The following is a 13,136-nucleotide window of genomic DNA, read 5'->3' on the forward strand; positions in this document are numbered from 1 at the left end:
GGGTCTATGACCACCGCAGTACGTCATGGATTAGTACAATTTGCACAATTCCGGCGAATTAATACCCGCTATCTATAAATGGAAACCGCTGCAACTTGCGTGACATATTGTGTAACCATAGATATACCTTCTTTAACCCTATTGACTTTATCTAGCTACATGCGCTTCCATTAATTTGCAGTGATCTATTGAATATGATTTGGTTTGCTGTGGCTAAATCCAAGCTAAATCCGGCCTCGATACGTTATATACTAGCTAAAGGCTGGTTTATACTTCTCCGTAAAGTGCTGGACGTAGAAACGGAGGGCCCACTCCATAGTCTGAGGCCCTATCGGAGACCCTCTCCGTAGCTCTACGTGCGCATCCAGAATGGTTTAACTATCCGTCCAGGCAACGGAGACGGACGGAGACGGAAAGGGCTGTGATCGTTCCTCTAACATCATCTTTTCCGGAATCACTTTTCCCAGTGTAATTTTGCACCTTATTTACTTTGCACCTTGTTTGCTTTGTACATTAAGGACCAACAAAACACCAAATAAGATTTGAAAAGCTTTGGAAGTTTATTGAGAACACTATTTTCAAGGTTAGTAGACAGCATATACGATCTATCGGGTGGCGAATTGCATTGTGTATCCGACATCCCGACAGAGAACTTCGAAGGCTCGAGGGGTCTCCGTGGTTACGGAGTCGGATTAAGGATTACGGATTCGGAGTAGTATACATTAGCTTTAAAATTCGTAGCTGTCGCCGGAAACGCACTCCGTTCAAACAAATGTTTTTCATGGAGGAAAGAGGTGTCGACAAACATATAGATGGAGCTGCCTGTCAGAGGTAAGAACGTGAATACATTTCGGAAGTAATCAAGTCCATTACTTGTGGGGTGTGTGGGTATCACAAAAGGACATAAGCCATGAGCCATGAAAGCAAGCGGACTAACTAGGCTTTATGTCTTTCTTGGTTTTGATACCCACACCACGGCCTGTAATTTTGATGCACAAAGGATGGTCCAATTATGTGTTATCTCAACACAAAGACGAGGCTGCCACCCCTGCAACACTATGATTCTTCAGCATAAAGGTCTCAGTGACCAGGACATTAAAGAAAAGGACAGATGGGGCTCCCCAGTGGTTCACCAGGTAGAGCGCGTACCATTAAGGCTCAGCCCTGATCGCAGCGACCCGGGTTTGAATACTGCCCGTGGTCCTTTGCTGCATGTCCTCCCCTCTATCTCCCATACCTTCCTCTCTATCTCACTCTATAATAAAGCATACAAATAAATACTAAAAGAAAAAATGAAAAGGACAGATTACATGGCTGCAGACTTTGTACCGGGGGAGTGTGAGGAGACCTCACCGATCTGACAAACAACTGACCCTTTTCCATGGTGCTGTGGTAAGTCGAAAAAGGTTCATCTTTCCTAACGTATTCGCTTGACTTAACTTACCTTTAAAAGGGTGAATCCTTGCAGATCGCGCATGTATGTCTCACACCAGGCAGCAGATAAGCCTACGATTTTGCAAACGTTGCAAACCATTCTAGTGAGTTTTTGCAAGAAAGACAAGAGTGAGAGAAATCCACGGCAGACAGAAATTGGAGAGAGACTTGATGGCAGGGGGAAAGTGGACGGCAGCAGTGGTAGTTGCCAATGGATTACAGAGATTACGTTACTAAGCTGTGCCCAACTGCTCCTGCTCGCCGTCAAAACAAGCAAGCCCAGACTTAAGTGTCTGCAGCAACATGTGCCCTCGCTGGGGAGAATGCGCTTGTCTACTTGTTTTGTTGTTGGGTTTATGTGAGCAAGTGCAACTACTACTTTGTTCAAAATGTTTGGGACATTTTTTAGAACATTGAGGGGCGCCTCGCAGAGGTCTGTAGCCTAAACTCATTCTAGTCCAACGGTTATCACTTTTTTATTAAACAAAACTGTCTCTCAAAGAATTACATAAATGGAGATTAACTAGCATATCATCCATGTTCCGACTTTGGCCAATTTTGACAATAAAACACTTTTACTTCCCTCTTGCTTTTCCTTCCAATAACCAACAAACCGAGCAATTGTTACGGCATTGTTGACACGTGGGACATTCTCGTCTTGACCTTGGGGTTTTGACTCAGTCTGACGCACGCTACAGAGCCAGGGCGGCAAGGTGTGTGGAGTCCTTGGTGGTGTTGGAGAAGGCTCCACGAAGAAAGCAAGTCTGGTACCTTCAACCGCCATCATGACTCAGGATCCCATGCCAGGCGCCATCGACAACGCAGCGCTGGTGTCTCATTGTGTGACGTCTTCTTCGCCTCCCTAATGGGTCTGTGTAGCGCTGTGCATCAGTGTCCCTACACCCCCCCGCCCACTACCACACTCTACAAGGAACACCGTCGAAAAAACAAGCAAGGCGGAGCGTCTTCCCGCCCTCTGTTCCTACGGAGGGCTGCCAGGGGTCCAAGGGCCTTCTTGCTTTCCCTGGGAGTTTCGCCAGTCTGCTGCAGCAGTCTGTTGAGAGTGGGTTGGTGATGGGGGGGGGGGGGGGGGCTGGGAAGCGTGGGAAGAGGTGTTTCATGAATTCATCATCCCCTTCACCGGCTCCCCACCGCACCGCACAGAGGCATGTTCGTCATCACGGTCGGTCTGGCAAGTAGACGTGTTGATATTTATGGGGCCCAGCAAGAAGGGATATTTTTACCTACTTCTCCATGCAAAAAACAATAACAGCCCATAAAATGGAGGGGGTAGGTGATTAGTAATGCTTGAGTAAACAGGAAGACAATTTAGTGGAAGTGCAGTCGCTGTTCAACCGAGGTTGGGTGTGTGCGTGTGTGTGTGCATGTTATTAAATGATACTTAACTATTAAACGGACGGTGTGTCATGCCCGCTGTTTTATTAATGTGTGAGGTGAACTGGGACTGACTATAGCACGGGACAGGCAACTGCTCTGTCTCGACTTTCAATTTACCACAGACAAACAAAATCACCAAACAAACGCTTATTTCCCCCTAACCCTTTGAATCATGCCCCTACTCCATACACACACACACACACACACACACACACACACACACACACACACACACACACACACACACACACACACACACACACACACACACACACACACACACACACACAAACCATCACACACGCCCTGACATAGTTATGACTATTTTTTTCATTTCACTCAGAGGAGGACAGTATAGAGGGAGGGAGAGAGAAAATAGTTCAATTCAAGCGTGTCTGGTTCCTACGTCAACAAACGGAGGAGGCTGAATGTGTTTTCCCTCCATGCGCCAAACCATGCTGTGATCACAGTCATTCATAGAAACAAGATACTGACACTTTGGTGTCTGTGTTTGTGTGTGTGTGTGTGTGTGTGTGTGTGTGTGTGTGTGTGTGTGTGTGTGTGTGTGTGTGTGTGTGTGTTTGTGTGAAGTTGCCGCTAAGTATAATTCTATTGATGCAACCAAAAAAAACACAATTGAATATATAATCTGCCAACAGTGTTTTGTATTTTGCATCCAAAAAGTATCAGGGAAAGTGTTCATGATTATACGTATTCCTCCTGATTATTATCATGCTGCCTGGTCATTTATTTTCAAATGATTGATGTCTGCGGCATGTGTCCCTGCCTGTTCCCTACCACGATGGGACCACGATGGGACCACGTCAGGAGACTGTGTCGTTGCTCACTGGGGGACCCCAACGAGACGCCCGGCCTCCTGACCTGGACGGCCTGTTCCGCCGTTAACCGTCGGTGAGGGAGCCCTGCAGGGGGTCTGGGGATTCAGCAGTCACCTCCGCAGAGAACACTGTTCCCTGAGATGGAGAGTGAGAGATGAAGGGTGGGGATTTCATGCTTAGCTTTGGTTTTTTTTTCCGGCTCTCTCTTGCAGGAGACCGGATGATTTAGGAGGGTTTTCATTGAATCTAGCTGCATTGAAGGGAAAGAACAGCAATCTGTCTGACTGTGTATCCATCTGTCTATGTGTCCCTCTGCATAGATATCTATCTGTCTGTCTAGCTGTCTCTCTGTATAGCTATCAGCCAGCCTGCCTGCAAGTCAATACACTGCATCAGTGTCACAACGTGAAGGCATGACCCGAACTCCACATCCATATCTAGTTTTGCGGTTCACAGTGTTTTTCGCTCACATTTCTGTCCATTCTGATCCAGTGTTTTTAACCCTCCCTATTCAACCCAATTTTGGGTTTATGTGACACCAGTTTTATGTGAATCCCTGTATCAATCAGGGGTCTGAGGCAATCATGTTGTCTGATCTCATCAGCAGTCTCGCGCATATAAAACCCCTTATATGCACGCTCGTCCGCTATGTCTATTGGCGGTCATAGTTGAAGTCCCAATCTCTCGACCTTCTCAGAGCTCCACGCCATCATGCAATCAGCTGATGTGGAGAAAAGCTCTGGGTCAACATTTAACACAAGCCAGGGATGGCGTCAATGTTTCCGCCAGTTAATTTGAAATAATGAGCAACCAGCCGCTCTTTATTTTTCCTCAGTTATTTTGGTTATTTCAGTGTTTTGTGTTACCTCTCCCTTGCTCATTTCACTGGCACAACCTGTTTCTGCAGAGTGTTTTGCCTATGTGTACGCGACGTTTGATGTTCGCCAAAGTGTTTGTTTACGGAGAAGTGTTATTAAGCGGCAAGGCCCGAAAGGCACACGCTTGATTCAATTGCTTCCACTTTATGTCATTTGAGGCCAACTTGGTTTTGCTCCTCATAATAGCAAGCACAAATGACCGAAACATTAAGCAGTGTCTGTGTGAGGAGGCCTATTTCACATTGTTGTGATCACATTCACTTTAGCTTGTAAACAAGCGGAAGAGGTAAACAAAATGAACATTGTCATGCCATGCCACTCCATCTGTGTCATTATGTCGGAAAACAAAGAAAATGGAATGAAGGGTGGACAAATTACCATATGTGTTCTTTGTTTTCTACGAACAACTGACGTAATGTCGTCTGATGCGTATAATTTATTCTTTGTGTGTGTGTGTGCGTGCAAACATCTGTGCCCATGTGTCTGTTGGTCGTGTCTGTGTCATCGTATGAAGGATAAACCTGTAATAGCCCTAAATGTCCTGTATCCCCCCCCTCTCAGAGAGATGCCTTTTGGAAAATTGTGAACGCTAAACTATTTTCTCTATTCAAAGCACATACAGAGTTGAAACCTTGAATCAGCGGCATAGTAAAAATAAATAACAAAATGGAACAGAAGAGATGAATAGTAGGAGCGAGGGAGAGCTCGCCTGCACTTTCCCATCGCTGTACTCTCCTGCCACAGAGGTTCCGAAGAATGGACTTCCGGGAAGCCCAAATATGGGCAGACGATGACGAGGTGTACAACAGATGACTCATGAAACCAACTCCCACTTCCTCCAGCCTCACATGCTTGCAGGCGACAGGGGTAGGGGAGAAAGAAGGACGGGCAAGGAGTATCGACGGAAGAAAAAACAAAAAAAATGTTATGAGCACTGTCCTTCAAACCAATCGACAGTGGACACATTATGGTAGTTGCAGAGACCCAAACCAGAGGAGGCTGCAATGCAGTATCTGCTCTCACGTGTTCCGTGTGTCGCTCCCAGCAATGTTGCTGTTGTTCCACTGTGTCGGTCCGATATGTTCCCTTTGCTGCAGCAGTAGCACCTGTCGTTGCATCATGTATCAAGGTGCACCATGTTTGTGACGGTGAACTGCATCCTTCACCATATGTCTGCATACTGTGCACACCTCTTTGTCATGTTGGGTGCTTAATGTCTGCTCAAGTGGAGCTCTTTATTTTGCATTGCCAATTGCAGTGGAGACACATCATGGATTATGAGTTATCCTTTGTGTAATCTGGCTCATGGTATTGCAATGCATATTTTGAAAGTAGACAGACTCAAAACGCCTGACACAATTGAGCAAGTTCACACAACAATGCAAAAACACACTCGCATACACACACAAAATAAGTAACAATAACAATGCTTGATTAGAATCAACAGGAAACACTGAGCAACCACAACAATAATGGCAATTATTGCTATATTCTGCTTTGACATAACATTTCAGGTTTTTTGAGGTCCTTCCTGTGTGTGTCATAAGGTCTGAGCAAACCCGTCAGCATGTTATGTCTACTGTGCCTGCTCTTCATTTCCACCATTAAAGTACATTTGAGTAACTCCATTACAACTGAATTGACAACAAACAAACAACCCCGCTCTCTCTCAAGCCTCGGCCAGCCACACAGTACTTGCAGAGCATCTGGCTCTCCCTGGAGATTCACCTCTGACACGTAATAACACTCCCCCCCCCCCCAAGAAAGCAACGTGTAAGTGTTTCCTGAAAGCTTACAAAACTCAAACTTTGAAACACCTACAGCTCTCTGTGAGTGAAACCCTTCTTCTTGTTGTACTCGTTGCTGTTGATGTCGGTAACACTTCAATAAACAGTGATTTATTCCTGCAGCTGGTAAACCTTCTGCAGAGGTTGATTCAGAGGTCCCTCACACCTCCCTCCCGTTGGTGTTCCTAATGAATAGTGAACCCCAGATATGAGGATGACTAAGGGCTGTTTGGTATGCGTCGTTACCAGGCTGGGGCTAGTGTCTGTGCCTGACAGCAGCGAAACCTTTCCCCGTGTGTGTGTGTGTGTGTGTGTGTGTGTGTGTGTGTGTGTGTGTGTGTGTGTGTGTGTGTGTGTGTGTGTGTGTGTGTGTGTGTGTGTGTGTGTGTGTGTGTGTGTGTGTGTGTGTGTGTGTGTGGGGTTTGGCTTTTGGGGAGTCGTCAAGCAGCACTCGTTATCAGTTACCCCCAAACTGACAGGACAAAAAAGAGAAACAGTACTGAGGGATTCAACCTTTGCCGGTTTTAGTGCAGTTCTGTTAATACAGTGCAACCCATTACTTTGTCTCCTTTTATTCTTTGCTAAAAACGGGCATCAAGCACCGAAATCAGACGTCGATTCAACCTGAATGCAGGCGTGACAATTGATTAAATACCTTTTCTCCTGCTCCGTTCTAGACAGAGTTCCCCACTGGTGAGCACAGTTGGAGGTTTCTCTAGAGAGAGTCAATGCCTTTGCCTTTAACTGAAACAGAGGCCTCTGAGGCCAGTCCTTTCAGAGGTAGGTTCTCCCAGGTCAGATTGATCAATGGAACCGCTGAGATGTTAGGTAATGCCCCTATTCTGCGGACACTGTTTACGCATTGATTAACACTGAGAGGCTGCCTTCTCTTCACTAAACCAGCTAGAGAAGCAAACTTGGAACTTTGAAACAAGTGTTTTTTCCAGCTGTTAGATTTTAAATTAGTCCCTATCTTGTATTTGGGAGTCTAAATACTGATTGCTATTGCTGAGAATATCTCTTCTGACACCTGCCCTTGTATGAGCCAATTTCAATTTTAGCTCCCGGCTTATTCCGGAACAATCATGAAATCCTTTCCCTGATCCGTTTGCGAATTCATCTTGCCTTTCAGTCACGTGTTTGTGAAGACCAACTTCTACTTGGCGGAGAAAAAGGGAGGGAGGGCATACACAAAGAGCTGGCGTTTTATGGCCACTCACATGGAGGGCTTAGTTATCAAACATTAAAATGACTCCAACGAATTCTATGCTCAACTCTTGTCCTCCCCACCATGTATAGATGATAGTAAAATGGTTTCAACAAGCATTTCACCAAGTCACCCAGTGAACGTAAAGTCGAAAAAACAAGGCGAGGCGAGGCAACTTTATTCGTATATCACTACAACTTGCATACACGAGGCAGACTCAAAGTGCTCATGTGTCTACGCTGAACCCTTTTTTGTCTCAGTAATATCAGGACTACTATCAGTACAGGCTTGCTTGGTTGTTATCAGCCTGTGGCCGTGATGTGTCGATGGTACTGGTGTATGGCATGGGCTAGGCATCATAGACACAGATGCAAGTTGGATGCCACAATTTTCCAGTTCCTTAAATTCACTCGGAAAATCCTAATGGGAGGACAGCGAAGCGTGGGTTGTTATGGCTATGGGAGATATGAGGATGGGTTAGGGGGATGGCCGTTCAAGAGTTATTACCCTCTTATTTTGTTCTCGACTTTCTTTCCCCGGGGAAGTAAATACCACAGAGGTGCCCATCAAACCAAGACATGAGACTAAAATCATTTAAAATATCAATTTTGATTTCCTGCGGGCCTGAAGATACGTATATGGTCAAATTGAACGCATGAGTTGCGATCAAGGGACCAAAGAGCTCATAAAGACCAACCCTTGTTTCAGTAATGCCGGCCTCTCAATGTCTGACCTGGGGCAGCCACTGGCTCAAAGGGGCTCTGACTCACCTCACCTGTGTATGCTTGGCCACTCTTTCTTTTTATATTTTAAGAAGAGGCTATTATAGGCACCATTAAATAATAAATTACAGGGTAGGCAGGACAGTGCTCTTCTGATGCCTCTTATATAAACAAATTATAAAGCAAATAGAATCGCTTTTTTTGGTCTCCAACGTTGCACTGCCCTGATCTGAATAATTGAAATGGTCACCGTATCTCTCTCTCTCTCTCTCTCTCTCTCTCTCTCTCTCTCTCTCTCTCTCTCTCTCTCTCTCTCTCTCTCTCTCTCTCTCTCTCTCTCTCTCTCTCTCTCTTACACTTGGCCGAAGAGGACTCATTTTGGAATGAAAATGAAGGGTATTCCGTGCTCTAAACACTTATCAAGGCTCCCTGATATACACACACACACACACACACACACACACACACACACACACAGCATACAGGGCCATGCAGAAGACGACTGTAACAAGGACACAAGACATACAGTGAATGTTTGTGTGGGGATGGCAAGAACAAATCCAATGAGCTTTTCGGCCGCATTGAGGGTGGAAATAAAGCATCACCACAATGAGCTTCATTGTGGTGGTGCTCTATCTCTTTTGAGATGGATCAGATATGGCCTTCCCCTGAGCTTTAGGGCTTTTCTCCTGATGTCAGCTAAAATAATTCATTCACTCATTTCTAAGGAAAGTCCCATGCGATATGAGAGAGAGACGCAAAGAGAGAGGCAGAGATAAGTTATTTCCAACAATATTGTACTTTATCAACTAACATCTTACTGACACGTTGAAATAATGCATGCATGGAAATGCTGACTCAGCATTCAGCATGTGTTTTTTAGTCGTATGCCTGTGATTCTGGCAGGGAATATATCGTTAAATACAGTGCTTTTCTCTTGGGGGTATTACCACCCCCTAGAGGTACTTTGGTTAATTGATGTCTACAAAAATTGAAATATATATATATAACATGTGTAGGGTGTTAAAATGTGCACAATGATAAAGGTTTTTTTCTCATAAGGGGTTCTAAATTGTAGTTTATAGGGTGAGATATATAGTTTATTATGGGTAATCCGATGTTTATAAGTCTATTAAGTGTATAGATTATATCGTATATTATATTGTAGTATAGATGATGCGGCATAATATATAGTTGACATGGTCATGTTTCAAGATGACATGGTGGAAGATGTCATTAATATGGTCTAGTATCTAGATTATGGTGTAATATATCATTTATGCAGTCTAGTATCAATACTCTGTCGTTATATAATGTTTTAATCGTCGAGGGGTCTGGACTCCGTGGCGTTATATAGAGTTAATGGACTGATGTCTTCAGTGGGTCTGCTGGGAACATTACAGGACAGTACAGTGCAGGTTGTTTGGAGGTGTGGGGGGGGGGGGGGGCATGTAAACAGTCAGTAGAACTGAAGTAATGATGGAGGAGAGGGCAGAGGAGAGCTTCTTCTGCTAAGGGAATAGCAGCTCAATTACAGATCAGCAGCAGCCTGCCTGCTGGCTGTTTGCGTTGGTTTCTTACTTCCTACCCGAAGGCTTACCGGGGTGGGCTGCTTATTACGAGGGGTCACACACCCTCGCAGGCGACTCCGAGATATAAGCCTCGGAGGACATCGCCGTGACCTCGCCCGTCTGCCCGCCCGTCTTACCCTACAAACACCTGTCTTACTCTCGTTGAACTCGAGATATCACTCTTCCTTCAGCTCAGCCTGTCGCAGGTGTTTATTTGCATGTCTCTGCTCTGACGCTTTCTCTCTTTCACCAAGCTTACCTCTCTCCTCCGCGCTTGCTCAACCCTCTCAATCTTCACTCCCCCTGCCCTCTCTCTCTCTCTCTCTGCTCTCTCTCTCTTTCTCTCTCTCTCTTTCTCTCTCTCTCTCTGCCCTCCCTCTCCCTCTCGCTCTCTCTCTCTTTCTGCTCTCTTTCACTCTCTCTCTCTGTCTCTCTCTCTCTCAAATCTCTCTCTCTCTCTCAAATCTCTCAATCTCCACTCTCTCTCTCCCCTCTCTCTCTGCTCCCTCTCTCCAGTCTCTCTCTCTCTCTCTCTCTCTCTCTCTCTCTCTCTCTCTCTCTCTCTCTCTCTCTCTCTCTCTCTCTCTCTCTCTCTCTCTCTCTCTCTGCTCTCTCTCTCTCTGCTCTCTCCTCTATCACTCCAATATTTGTATCATCTTTCTGCTTTCTGTCCTCTCTCTCTCTCTCTGCAGCTGCCACACTTCCTGTAACAAACCCATCATGTCTAAGCCACAGCAGGTGTCCAACATCAAACAGGCCTCCCAAGTGTCATCCAGTTGGATTCGAACCATCTGCATGTTGCCCATGTTGTGTAATACCGTCAGGAGGGGATGATAGATTGACACAGCAGAAGAGGGAAGGGTTTTGGCTGCACATGTGAGGCATGTGTTAGGCAGGAAAGGGGTTGCCCGAATCGTATAATCACTACGGAAGTAAACAATAGAGTGGGATTTGGCTCGTGCCAGATAAATAATACACAATGAAATCATCATGCAAAATGCTCAGTCTAAAACATCTAGTACAGTGGTTTCCATCTTCTGTTTAGTTAGTTTTGACAAAAGATCTGGGAGTTCTACACTAGTTGTTAAGCCAGAACAACTAGTGCCAACTAAAGCCAAAATAGCCCTTTTATTCAATAATAAATTATGTATCTATCAAAGCAAACAAAAGTCAGCTTTGGAGGAATCGACAGTCTTGTTCCTCCGGGTGGAATTACCCACAAAGATTGGTCTCTCCGCACACGCGAACCAGGAGAGCCCTGAATAAGTGTGGAAGCATACTTTTTAAAGCATGCTTCCCCACCTGCTCCTCAGGTGCTCCGCATTTCAATGATTGGCACCAGTGCTCTTACTGGCGCCATCTGATGAAAACACAACCTGCCCCCTTGGCCTCAAGGGACGCTGTGCCAGAGGCGGGTTGCCAGTGTGTGTGTGTGTGCGTGTGTGCGTGCGTGCGTGTGTGTGTGTATGTGTGTTTGTGTGTGTGTGTGTTGGTGTGTTAGTGTGCTATAGCCCCATACACTGGGTGACTAGATATCCATCATCTTGAGTATTGCATCCAATTTGAAAGTTACCCCCAGACTCTTAAAACTTTCACAATCATACTCTACTCAGGGTACGCAGGTGAACCCTGAAAGTTTGCAATATCAAAACCACTTTCTTCGTTTCAGCGTCCGCAACTCAATATGTCAGTGAAAAAAAATCGTGGTCCCAAGGAACAAGCGAAATGTGAAACACATGTTTCTTCTGAAACAGTGAGATGCAAATCACACGTTTTCCTTTGAAACAGCGCAACACGTTGCAACTCATCTCAGTCTGCAGTCACAGCCGGGCAAAGCCCCCCCTGTCGACCCCCCTCCCCTGGTTACCTTCGGCTCCACTCCTCTGGTGGGCTGCTGTGACTTCTGCAACCAAGGAGGAGATGGGCTGGCTCTCTGCACATTGTTGTCTGTCTGTGGGGAGGCAAATATCAGAGAGGGCTCCCCTGGCATGCGTGGGTTGAAACGTGGAGGCCACGGATTGCAGGGGTAGAAGGTGCAGCGGTAACGACGGTAAATCCTCAGATGAAACTTCATGTTCTCTCCGTGCCATTATGGGCATTTGTTTACATAACGGCGCCAGGGGCAGCGGCCGCGGCCCACGCCTCCCCCTTCTGAGTAGAGGTGAACCGCGAGCGGAGAGCCTTTTCAGGGCTCAGGCGGGAAGCCGAGCGGAGAACAGTCATCGCTTCAACGCTTTGCCTTTTTTTTAAGCACGCCACGTGTGGTTTTTTCCTCCCTGTCCACGTTTTATTAGCTTATGACTGTGAGTGGAGGGGTACTAGAGCCGCACTGATGGGGCTGCTAGATGGGAGTACGTCAGCCATGGGAGCGTACATAACTGATTGGGGTCCGTAAGCGATGAGGGATAGTAAGTGATGAGGGTTAGTAAGGGATGAGGGTTAGTAAGTGATGAGGGTTAGTAAGCGATGAGGGATAGTAAGTGATGAGGGTTAGTAAGGGATGAGGGTTAGTAAGGGATGAAGGTTAGTAAGGGATGAGGGTTAGTAAGGGATGAGGGTTAGTAAGGGATGAGGGATAGTAAGTGATGAGGGTTAGTAAGTGATGAGGGTTAGTAAGTGATGAGGGTTAGTAAGTGATGAGGGTTAGTAAGTGATGAGGGTTAGTAAGTGATGAGGGTTAGTAAGTGATGAGGGTTAGTAAGTGATGAGGGTTAGTAAGTGATGAGGGTTAGTAAGTGATGAGGGTTAGTAAGCGATGAGGGTTAGTAAGTGATGAGGGTTAGTAAGGGATGAGGGTTAGTAAGTGATGAGGGTTAGTAAGGGATGAGGGTTAGTAAGGGATGAGGGATAGTAAGTGATGAGGGTTAGTAAGTGATGAGGGTTAGTAAGTGATGAGGGTTAGTAAGGGATGAGGGTTAGTAAGGGATGAGGGTTAGTAAGTGATGAGGGTTAGTAAGTGATGAGGGTTAGTAAGTGATGAGGGTTGGGTGCGGGGGAGTCAGCAACAGATGGGGCTACGTAACAAGGAGTGTATGTAATAATAATAATAATAAATGAAATTTATATAGCGCTTAATATGGTACTCTAAGACGCTTATGTCGATTCACCGGGCTCAATTATGCCGTCCATTAAGTTACCGGGGACGTACGAAGACTTTCAACCAGTACTATGCGTCACTATCTTAATTTTGCACAAAAGTGCCCTGAATCAAAATGTTTCCTTCTCTGAGGGACTTCAAACAGACTCATCCACTGTTTCGTAACTAAAATAATCAAAACAAGATTTTCACACCTGTTTGTT

This window comes from Gadus chalcogrammus, chromosome 22 (genome assembly GCF_026213295.1).
Source record: "Gadus chalcogrammus isolate NIFS_2021 chromosome 22, NIFS_Gcha_1.0, whole genome shotgun sequence".
Lineage (NCBI taxonomy): Eukaryota > Metazoa > Chordata > Actinopteri > Gadiformes > Gadidae > Gadus > Gadus chalcogrammus.